The 9,711-nt window shown below is 39.7% G+C and overlaps 1 pseudogene; it reads right to left on the reverse strand.

Moving 5' to 3' along the window:
* Positions 1-600: 600 nt before the first annotated feature.
* Positions 601-1,382, reverse strand: LOC122730555 (annotated as a pseudogene).
* Between the last annotated feature and the right edge of the window lie 8,329 nt (positions 1,383-9,711).

Below are 9,711 nucleotides of genomic sequence, written 5' to 3' on the forward strand. Positions count from 1 at the left end.
GGCCCAAAATCAATCTACAAGGAGGTAAAGTTAAATTAAAATGCCTCAGGCTGTACCACAACTTCCTTGCTCATACTAATTTCCACTTGTGCTGCGAGAATGTGGAAGGGTTCACTCATGGCTCCCCGATTACATCGATAGGCTAGCCCACTACATGGAATAATAATTATTAATAATAACAAGAACAAAATCATCAACGACCACAACACAGGGGTATTGCATGCTGTAACGCACTAGAGAAAAAGTGACCCATGAGTGTCCCCAGAGATGACCAACATCTGCTGTGCTGAGTTGCTCTTTGCGGCCCTTCTGTGCTTCTGTCCCAGAATTCAAGTCTAAAGTCCTAAAGGGAAATAATATTTTCATCTGCTTAATGATCTTCCCCATTTTGACCCAAATTTTGCTACAGTGGCACAGAAAGCTCTCCTTCCGGAAAGATCACAGAAGCTCATAATTCATACCTAGGAAGTAAGTACCCTCTGCCCCATGACCCAAAGCTCTGATTGGATGGCTCCTCCCAGAACATCGATTTAAAGAGTCTTGCCTAGGCATCATTTTTTTAAATTTTGTATTATTTTACTGAAAGTTCTCAGACGCTGTTTACTTATTCTTCTCCACATCCTGCTCTGCAGCCTCCTTGGCTCATTTTGCCCGGATGCCAAAGAGATGGGCCTTGGCCTGGGCTATTCAAAGACTAGCCAAGACCTTGAAATTCTTCTCATCTTCAGTAATGACGTGAGCTTTCTATTTCCTGTAGACATTTCTGATTGACATAACTGGTCCTGTAAGCTGGGTTGCCAATTTGAGTTCTTCAGCTGAGCTATCTCCCTTCTTGGGTGCAGATGGTTTCCTTGAGAAGAGGATCAGTTTGGACTGATATTCTTTCAGCCGCTGCAAATTTTCCTGGACAGACTTATTTCAGTGATGAGGGTCCACAGTGATACCAATGGTCCGTGACACTTTTGGTGGGGGGGGGGGCAATGAGGGTTAAGTGACTTGCCCAGGGTCACACAGCTAGTAAGTGTCAAGTGTCTGGGGTCGAATTTGAACTCAGGTCTTCCTTTATCCAGGGCTGATGCTTTATCTGCTGCACCACCTAGCTGCCTCCATGCCACTTTTTTATGGATTCCAGCCACCTGAAGCTCTTCCAAGCTTAATCCTCTACCAGCACATACTTTGGTGTGGTATTGGACAGTAGGGTACCTCACAATGGGCTGGATAGGACCAGAGGCAGGGCAAGGATCAATTAGATGGGCTTTTGCTTGATGGGCCTTTCATCTTCTGATCTTCCTGGCTGGCTGGTTAAACCAGGTGGCAACTCGTCTTTGCCAGTCTTTGTGGAAATGGGTCTTCAGAATCATGTCATTTCGGCTGGGTACCATGGTTGCATAAAGCCTTCCTCACAGGCACAACAGCCAAATGGAAAGGGCCTAGACATCATTTCTTAACAGGCTGCAGTCTTGATTTCTCCATCATCTTCCCTCCTCTCTTTTCCCCTTTTCAGTTTCCTTTTGTGTTGTCTTGTCCCATTAGAAAACAATCTCCTTTGAGCAGAACCAGAAAAACATTGTACACAGTATCATCAACACTGTGTGTTGATCTACTGTGATGGACTATATTCTTCTCACCAATACAATGGTACAGAAGAGTTCGAGGGAACTCATGATAGAAGAGGATCTCCAAATCCAGGGAAAATAAAAGAACTGTGGAGTATAGATGCTGAATGAACCATACTATTTCTTTTTTCTTTTTTTTTGTGGGGCAATGAGGGTTAAGTGATTTGCCCAGGGTCACACAACTAGTGTGAAGTGTCTGAGGCTGGATTTGAACTCAGGTCCTCCTGAATCCAAGGCCAGTGCTTTATCCACTGCGCCACCTAGCTGCCCCCATACTATTTCTTTTATTTTTGGTGCTGTTGTTTTTCTATTTTGAGGTTTTTTGTCATTGCTCTGATTTTTCTCTTATAACATGACTAATGCAGAAATATGTTTAATGTTATCATGTGTATATATACATATATATACACACACACACACACACACACACACACACACACACACATATATATATATATATAAAACCTATATCAGATTACCTGCTGTCTAGGGGAGGGGGTAGAGAGGGGAGGGAGGGAGAAAAATCTGAAATTGGAAAGCTCGTATAAATAAAAGTTGAGAACTATCTTTACATGTAATGGGAAAAAAATACTTTATTAAAAAAGAAGAAAACATTCTCCTTGAGGGCAGGGATTATCTTTATCTTTATTTCTGTTTGTATTTGTACTCTCAGCACTTTGCACAGTGCATGGAACATAATAATTAATTAATACGTACTTGTTGACTGACTGTCAGACTCCTATGTCCATTCTACTTAACTAGTCTCAATATACTCATTTGTAACCAAAGGGCACGCTCCCCTCTCCAAGAGAGTCAATTAACAACAGAAATGTCAAATTCACCTTCTGTTCCCCAAACCACTAAATACATCTGCAAGTTACCATGAAATATTGGATTTGTAACTAAGTGCCACTGGCCTGTTAGGCACCTGAGCTCAAGGTAAGTGAATTACGATCGATGCTGCGTCAGGCTCTGTGTGGGGTGTCTGTGAAACTTAACATGAATCCAAAGCTCTTTAAGCACTATGCTTGTCAACCTTCTTTGACTTCATTGGATCTTCAGGCAGGGCACAGGGAAAACACCCTTTCATAGATCACAAATTTATAGCTAATGGACTATGGAGAGAACCTAGAGTAACTCTTGCACTTGGGACTTCTGACCCCACCACCTCACTAGACCTGCTCCCTCCAAACTTACAAGTCTTCTCTCATCTAATCAGATTGTGTGTGTTTTGGTTTGGTCGACTTTTTTAGCACTCATTCACCTTGGATTCTTTGTAGTTTTTGACACAGTTGTCCACTCCTCCCTCCTGGATACTCTATCATCCCTTATATATGTATATGTATGGACATATTGTATAAATATATGTGTGTATAAACATATAGGTACATATATATATACATACACATACCTGTATATGTGTGTGCGTGTGTACATATGTAGGCATATACATGTATGTATTTTATATGTAGACAAGGCAGCTAGGTGATACAGTGGGTAGAGCACTAGTCCTGGAGTCAGGAAGACCTGAGTTCAAATCCAGCCTCAGAAACTGCCTAGCTGTGTGACCTTGGGCAAGTCACTTAACCTCCCATTGCCAGTGGAGAAGGAAACAGCAAACCACTTCAGCATCTTTGCCAAGAAAACCCCATGGACAGAGAGGTCCACACAGTCACAAAGAGTCAGACAAGACTGAAATGAATAAACCACAATAACAAAAGCATATGTACTTATATGTATGTATTGTAAACATATGCATGTAAATGTATATGCATATATATAACCTATACATGTGACAATAAGGGGGGGGGCAGAGTTCTTCCTGCCTGGCAACTCTTCATTATCCTTTGGTGAATCTTCATCCATCTCCTGATCAATACAATAGATTTCTCAAAGGGCTATCCTGTACCTTTTTATCTTCTCTCAACACTCTTTTTTGTAACCTTATCAGATAATGTGTTCAAATATCTTCTCCCTGGACATAATCTCCAAATCTATACACTCAGCCCTAAGTCACTCTCTTGAAGGCTGGTACCACATCATCACCTGCCAGCTGAACTTCTCATTCTCTATGTCCATTATCAATCAACCGATAAATGAACAAAACCCTACTAATGTGTCAGGTACTGTGCTAGTCACTAGGAATGAAAATACAAATATAAAAATGGATCCCAAACTTTAAACATCCAAAAGAGATCTCATAATATTCCCCTCTAAACCTGACTCTCCTCCAAACTTCTTTATTTCTGTTAGTCATCAAGCTTCCAGTCATCCAGATTCATAAGAATTGTCTTTATTCTTCCCGCTTCTCCACTGCCCCCTCCAAAATAAATTAGATGTCAAGTTTTGTTGATTCTATCTCCAACAACACCTTTCATCCATCATCTTCCCCCCTTTCACATAGGCACAATCCTAGTTCAGGTTTTCACCTCATTTCTATATTATAATGTAGCCTACTAAATGCCCTCCCTGCCTCAAGTCACTCCCCTCTCTGACATATATTCCACAGAGTTGCCAAAATCATCTTCCAAAGACACAGATCAGAAACTGTTACTCCCTGTAAAATGGGGGGAGGGGGTAAAAATAGTACTTATTTCCTAGGGTTAGTGTGAGGATAAAAGGATATTTGTTAGGAGCTTTGCTAACTTTAAGTGCTATGTAAATGTTCTATATAAATGCTAGCTAGCTACCTATTATCTCGAAATTTTTCTTTATACTACACTTATTTTGTATCTCCACAGAAAAATGTCCCTTCTTTGAGGGTAGGGCATACTTGGTTTATATCATTAAGCCCTGAGTGTCTTGCATATAATAGGGACTTAAATGTGTGTTTAATCGCATTGAATTTAATATAATCCCCTCATTTTGTAGCTAGATTGTGAGCTCATCAATCTCGGTATTTCATCATATGAAAAAAATCAGAATCCATGAATTTGGTTCAATACAACATTTATTAGTCAATTAGTCAACAAATATTCATACAGTAACTGCTATGGATAAGGCACTGTGCTAGGCACTGAGGATCCAAGTACAAAGAATTTAACAAACCTTTCTTAGAAGCCAAGAATAGTTAAGCAGGCAAGTTTCTATTAGTCTGTGGCATTGGGAGAATCCTTTAAATGATGTCCAGAGAGAGAACCATGAAGAGGAAGTATAGAAAAACAAAATCTAATAAAAAAAGAAGTCACTTACTCAATGACAATGCACTTAGAATCTGAAAACAAACAAGAGAGCTGCTTCCCCTTCACTGAGCTGACCCAAGCCTTTGAAAGCTTCTGCGGTTGTACCTCGTCAACGCCGGAGAACACAGTCACATGCCCACATGTCAACATGCCTCACCAGCTGAAGTGAGAGAATGCCCTTGACTCCCTTGTAACTGGAAAAAGTTGGGGGGAACCGTTCCATAATGAAATCAGAACCTTGCGAGACAGGCTTTCCTCTATGTGCCACCAGCATTTGGACGAGAGATGTAATACATCAAAGCAGAGAAGAGATGCAATCATGCAGTGAGTGATTTCAAAAACTTTAATGAACCATTTAAAATAAACTCATTTGAAGGTAATTTAACAACACCACTTTTACAATTAAATATACTATTTGAGCATGCAAATGCAAAACATTAATCCCATGTCAGGGTGGAAAATGGAGTGAAACTGAGGGGATTCTGAAACATGAAAGTCATCGCAGTAATATCTCATCACTCCACAGTGCTCTTAGGCAGCGTAATGAAAGAATGAATTGATTTAAACAACATTTTCTTGGAGCAATGGGGTTTGAGGAATTAAATTAACTCAATGGTTTGTTGTAAGATCCAGGCCTGGCATGGCATTATATTGCTACTGAAATTAATTTCTATCTTCTCCTGAACAGTTTTTTTCCTTGTTTATTCCCAAAATACCATCCAAGAGTTTTAGTTATTAACAGAGGACTTTGCCAAGATGATGAAATGAATCAAAAATAACTTTAAAATCTGTATGTAAGGAGGCAGTTGTTCTCCCCAGAAACCCACATTGTTCAGAAGGAACCGAAGTGAATTTCAGAGTCTCTTAACTTGGGGTGCAGGGTTCCTTCTTTAGATAAGGGCAGTGGGGGGAAATTTCCATTTTTATTTTCATTAAACTCAAACTAAAATTTATCATTTCCTTCCATTATGAATCTAGGCAATAAATATGATTCAGAGAAGAAGTCTATTGGCTTCATCCGTCTGCCAAGGAGGTCCAGAACACAAAAATAATGAGAGACAACTGGTTTAAAGGGAAAGTAGACGCACTATGCCCATATATAGAATGAAGAATGGTGAATAATGGATGCTTTGGTGGAATACATGCTCCTTGAAGGCTGTCTCTCCTTCTTCCTCCCTCCCTCCCTCCCTCTCTCTCTCTCTCTCTCTCTCTCTCTCTCTCTCTCTCTCTCTCTCTCTCTCTCCCTCCCTCCCTCCCTCGCTCTCCTGTGTTTTTTTTTTCTCTCTCTTTCTCTCAGGCATTGTCTTCTCTTTTATATTTTTAATCTCTGGTGTTTGGCACATGGTTAATGCTTAATAAATAAATTTTCATTCATCCATTCACCTCGTTCACTGGAACCTGCAAAGTTCCTTGCATTTTATTCTGAGTGAATCTGTAACTCCAATGGTATAGGCAACTCCTTATGAAATAACCCTTTCTAAAAATGGGAATCTGCCACTGTTTTGTATATAAAAATCTCAGGGAGTTGTCTGAAGTATTGGGAAGTTAATTGACTAAGCCAGAGTCACACAGATATAAAAAACTTTTCTTGAATCCCTCAATTGCTGAATCCTCTTTCTGCCACCCCACCCACATCCCCACAAAAATCAATGTCTATTTATTGTGTGAATATCCTCTATTTATGTATCTGAGAACATGTTCTGCCCCGCCCCCCCTTGGTGGATGCAACTTCCTTGAGGGCAGGGCTTTCATTTGTATCCCTGGTGTTATGCACAGGACATTTAGCTGGTGTTTCCTGAAGGTTTGTTGATTGACTGATTGATACATCAGAGATATATTGGAACTTAAACCAACATCTTCCCAACACAGAGACCAGCTCCCTACTATACCATTTGTACTCAGTATAAGGTTGATAAATGTCTGTTGAAATAGACTGCTGAATGCTCTTCTAAAAGATGCCCTTCTCCCAATGGCCTCCTTCCTAACTGGTCTCCTATCTCTCCTTTTTCATCCATCCTTCATGCAGATGTTAAAATAATCTACTTGGGCATAGTTCTAACCATGTCACTTTCTTATTCAAAAAGTCTCAGTGGCTTCCTCTTGACATATATGATAAAAACTTGACTTCTTATCCTGGAACTTAAGTTCCTCCACAAGCTTTTTATGATCTACCTTAGAAATGTACATGCTGGAGGGCAGCTAGGTGGCGCAGTGGATAGAGAACCAGCCCTGGATTCAGGAGGTCCTGGGTTCAAATCCAGCCTCAGACACTTGACACTTACTAGCTATGTGACCCTGGGCAAGTCACTTAACCCTCATTGCCCCACGTGCCAAAAAAAAACAATAAATAATAAGCTTGTCCCTGCCCTCTAGGAGCTCAAAATCTAACAAAAGAGAACAACACTCAAAAAAAGCAAAGGAGGCAGGCAGAGTAGCAAAGCACTCAATCTGAATAGTGCAGCCCTGTGAGAAATAGTATGTCTGAGCTGAACTTTCTCCTTGAATGGCCTCTACCTCTTCCTCCAACACCAATGTCCTTTCCTCTACACCCAATAATTCTCCATGAGTTTGATAGTCAGAGTCCATGTTCTCCTACAATTTCATGACTTGACTCTTGATATGGATGTTTCAAAGCATCTGTACTCTCTGGTTTTATTATCAAGAAAGCAGAAACAGGGCCCTGACTCTGGGCCAGAAGAGCACCAACCATTCCTTCCCCTCCTTTATCTTCTCAGAAATCAACTCCTAAACTAGTAGGAAATAGAGTATATAACGGGAAAGAAAAAAACCAACACTGGATTTGAAGTAAAAGGAGAAGAAAAAGAAATAAAACAGAAATCTCACCTCTGTCTCTTGCTACCTTGAAACTTGAAACACAGTTTAAAACCTAGCACTTTACTTCCCTGCACTCTAATTTCCTAATTTGTAAAATGAAGTGTTAGGTTACCTGATCATTAAGGTTCCTCTGTGCTCTAAAATTATAGAGCTATAGATTAAGAGCTAGAAGGTCATTGGATCCCAGACTCAGGGCTAGAAGGGACCTTATAAGGAATCTACTCCAACTACCACATCATATTTAAATTCCAATAGGATCTATCTTTTCCTCCCCCACCCCCCATCACTTTGTACCAGCAAAATTTGTCTCTTCCATCTAACCCAGACACAAATAGGGCTTCCCCCAACCCTTGCTTCACCACCCAGCCAGAATCCACTGTTTAATTGGGGAATCTCATTCTTTAGTCCAGTTGAAAAATCATTCAGTTGAGAATAAGAAAATGAGAGGAAGAAATGGGCAAAATCAGAATGAATTCGTCCTAGCAAAAGGTGTTAAGAATGATAAAAACTCTTGCATATATATACCAGGGAAAGAGAGAGAGAGAGAGAGAAGAAAATGAGATCCCTAATGAAGGAGGAGGCATGGTAAATTAATGATGTCTTTGAAATATTGGCCTCATTCCTTAAGGCCATCCCTGCCCAGGAAAGAAAAGAAAGGAAATCTGTATGAGTTAAGTCAGTAGCAAGTCATACTTTAAGGAATTAGCTATCTATCAAAATCAACAAAGAGAAGGTTTAAAGGAACTGGACCCAAGGCATATGAACAAGTTTTACTACGTTAGCTTGCAGGCTATGTAGTAAATCATCTCCTATGATTTCTTCTAAAAAGAAATCATAAAAGAACAAATTAGGGAAAATGCAATAGGGTAATGGGCTGCTAAAATCAAAGCAGAGAGGGCCAGAAAATCACAGGTTTCTTGGGGCAATGGTTATAATTAATGAAAGCAAATAGAGAAGAGTTGAGGTTTTGCAAAAAGAAATATCAGTGTTACTTTCTTTTTATTTAGTAATTTATTTTTCCCCAATTACATGTAAAAAATAATTTTTAATATTTGGTTTAAAAACTTTGAGTTCCAAATTCTCTCCCTCCCTCCCCCATTGAGAAGGCAAGAATTCAATATACGTTATACATGTGTAGTCATGCAAAATATTTCCATATTAGTCATGTTGTGAAAGAAAACAGACATAAAAATCTCAAGAAAAATTAACGTTTTTTAAAGTAAGCTTGGGGGCAGCTAGATGGTACAGTGGATAAAGCACCAGCCCTGAATTCAGGAAGACTTGTGTTCAAATATGACCTCAGACACTTGACACTAGCTGTGTGGCCCTGGGCAAGTCACTTAACCCTCATTGTCCTGCAAAACAAAAAACCAAAAAAAAAAAAAAAAGTAAGCTTGAATCTGTATTCAGATAGCATCAGTTTTTCTCTGGGGATGGATGGCATTTTTCATAAGTCCTTCAGAGTTGTCTTAGATCATTGTATTGCTGAAGATAGATAGGTCATTCACAGCTGATAATATTACAATATTGCTGTTATTTTGTACACCATACATTCACTTTGTTTTTGTTTTTGGTTTGTTTTTGTTTGGTTTTTGGTGAGGCAATTGGGGTTAAGCGACTTGCCCAGGGTCACATGGCTAGTAAGTGTTTTAAGTATATGAGGCCGGATTTGAACTCAGGTCCTCCTTACTCCAGGGCCGGTACTCTATCCACTGAGCCACCTAGCTGCCCCCATTCACTTTGTATCATTTCATCTAAGTCTTTCCAGGTTTTTCTGTGAGTATCCTGCTCTTCATTTCTAATAGCATTCCATCATAATCACCTACCACAATTTGTTCAGTCATTGCCCAACTGATGGGCATCCCCTCAATTTCCAATTTCTTCTTACAGCACAATAGTGCTGTAAGTACATTCATAGACCACAACTTGTTCAGCCATTCCCTGATTGATGGGCAACCCCTCAATTTCCAATTCCTTGCCACCACAAAAAAGAGCAGCTAAAATATTTGTACAAAACCTTTTAAGTTTAATGTAATTAATATCATCCATTTTGCATTTAATATTTTCTATCTCTTGTT

This window comes from Dromiciops gliroides, chromosome 6 (genome assembly GCF_019393635.1).
Source record: "Dromiciops gliroides isolate mDroGli1 chromosome 6, mDroGli1.pri, whole genome shotgun sequence".
Classification (NCBI taxonomy): domain Eukaryota; kingdom Metazoa; phylum Chordata; class Mammalia; order Microbiotheria; family Microbiotheriidae; genus Dromiciops; species Dromiciops gliroides.